We start from the raw sequence: 2,719 nt of genomic DNA on the forward strand, positions 1-2,719 counted from the left end.
AAAATAAATTAATTAAAAAAAAATGAGGCAAAACTTTAGTTTGGCTTAATGGCACTTTTATTTCCCTGAGTATAGATTTTTTCCCTCTTTATTATCCAGTGTTTTTACATAATCATAATTTAAAGGCCCTTTAAAAATATTATTTGATTTTTGTGTCTAATTTAAAATATACCTGTTATTTTTATCAGTTAAGTGCCTCTTTTCCTTTGCTTCTTTACTTCCAGGCAAATATAGTAAGTGTATGACTTTTTTCTTATTTTAGTTTCACTGAGTTTTTACCTAACAAAGGAATAACAGCTTCTGGTAATAGAAGAATGTTAACAGAATCATAGAATACTGACAAATCAATACTCTCAGTGTTTTAAATGTTAATATTTTTCTGTAATTAAAAAAAGAGGCATTCTAACATGAGTTTAGGAGAAAATTTTCGGCCCTACTCACCAGAAAAATCTTTGATTGATCTCACCTTGCTAAAAGTAAGATAACTTCAGATTTCCTGTTCTTGAATTTTAAATAATCTTCCTTTCCATTTGTCATTAATATCATATATATATTTTTTTAATTGGTAGTCAATTTTTTTAGAGCAGTTTTAGCTTTACAGGAAAACTGACTGGAAATACAGAGTTCACATATACTCTACCCTCCTTACCCCTGCAAACACACAGGATTCCATTATTAACATCTTGGATTATTAGTTTGGGATACTTGTTATAATTGATGAACCAATATTAATGCACTATGATTAACAAAAGTCTGTAATTTATACCAGGTTTCACTCTTTGTGTTGAACATTCTACAAGGTTCTGACAAATACAGAATGACATGTATCCAGCATTATAATATCATACAAAATAGTTTCACCATACTAAAAATCCCCTGTGCTTCATCTATTCATTCTTCTCCCCACCTCCCTGAACCTCTGGCAAACATTGATCTTTCTCGGTCACTGTAGCTTTGCCTTTTCCAAAATGTTATCTAAGTTGGAATCATATAGCATGTATAGTCTTTTCAGATTGGCTTCTTTGACCTGGTAGTATGCATTTAAGGTTCCTCCAGATCTTTTCATCACTAGATAGCTTATTTCTTTTTATTGTTGAACAACTTTCCAGTGTAAGGATGTACCAGCATTTCTTTCTTCATTCACCTCTTGAGAGATAGTTTGCTTGCTTCCAAATTTGGCAGTTATGAATAAAGCTACTTTAAACATTTGTGTGTAGGTTTTTGTGTGGATAAATATAAGCTTTTTATGAATGATTTCTTCTTTCCATCTTTTACCAGAATGTCAAATTCAGTTACAATCACTGTTACATGAAGGTCAATGTATAATTATCTTCTGTATTAACCTTATTTGCCTCTCATAGACAAAGTCTAATTCAGGTGACATAAAACCTGAATCTGTTGTTTTGGCTTTTCTGTCAGTCTTGTAATGTGATGCAGTAGTTCTACACTGCTGTTTTCATGGCAGAATAAAAAGGGTTGATATCTTTATTTGGGAGGGGAGAGAAGTGGAAGGAACGGTTTGTGAGTAGCCTTACTTTAGATGAGCTATGTGAGCTCTTGTTACCCTTTCTGTACCATGCCTAATTGGATCAGTAAATCACACCAAGCTGAAAGCTATATATCTATGATCAAGTGTGTTTTAAATATCTTATTCATAAACAGATTTATTCATTGAGGCTGCATTATTTGGTATTTCTATGTGTTATATAAAGTAGAACATCAAGAAAATTAAGTCAGAATCAGACAACTGTTCAAATACTAGAATATGCAAATGTTAGAATTATTCCTAATAAAGAGCTCCGAATATGAGATAATCTCCATTTTTCATATTAAGATAATTATATACTGCATTTGTGGCTTTTGCAAACATAGCTGTAATTACCCCTGGCATTGTATTGCTTACTGTCTTTTTTCCCCACTTATTAAAGCTATTTATTTACCACAAATGCTTTGTATGCAAACATTAGTCTGCTGTTAACAAAAGTGAAGCCCAAATTTGTAATTAGCTACAGCTGTACATGCTGCTTCCTTTATTCAAAAGACTCCTATCATTGTGAAGCTGGTTAGTTCATTTTATTCTTTGTGGGAACCAATCTTGGGTACGTGATAAAGACCTTCTCTCTGTGTGCTGAGTTTAAATCCACTATTATCTGCTTTTAGTTGGGATGAGGAGCACAGTTTACAGCACTAGCTGAATTGAAAGCGGGAGAAGAAGAAAAAGGTCTTGAGGAAAGTCATGCATATTGCACTACTATGAGTGATTATATCAGTTAATAATTTAAGCACCACTTTAAAGTTATGTGTTCAAGTTACATATAATTTAATGCCAGTTCACCAAAATCAAGTGCATCTCTTACATCAAAGAATCAATATATGGCCTGATGCTTTTCATTGATGGTTAAACCTATTCAATTTGTAGCCCATGGATAGAATCTCATGTAAAATAGCCTGGGTTCTGTGACCAGGGGAAAGTTATTTAACCTCTCTATTCTTTAGTTTCTTCATTGTAAGATGAAGATAATAACATATACTTCACTGGGACCTAGTGAAGATTAAGTGAATTAATATTCAGCAAACATTTAGAGCACCACCTCACACATAATAAATGATATTAGTGTTAGCTACTGAATGTTATTCAAAGATCTGATACATTGTGGTGGTGGTTTAGTCACTAAGTCATGTCCGACTCTTGTGACCCCATGGACCGTAGCCCATGAGG

The sequence above is a fragment of the Bison bison genome, unplaced genomic scaffold (genome assembly GCF_000754665.1).
Source record: "Bison bison bison isolate TAMUID 2011002044 unplaced genomic scaffold, Bison_UMD1.0 scf7180017864181, whole genome shotgun sequence".
NCBI classification, from domain to species: Eukaryota; Metazoa; Chordata; class Mammalia; order Artiodactyla; family Bovidae; genus Bison; species Bison bison.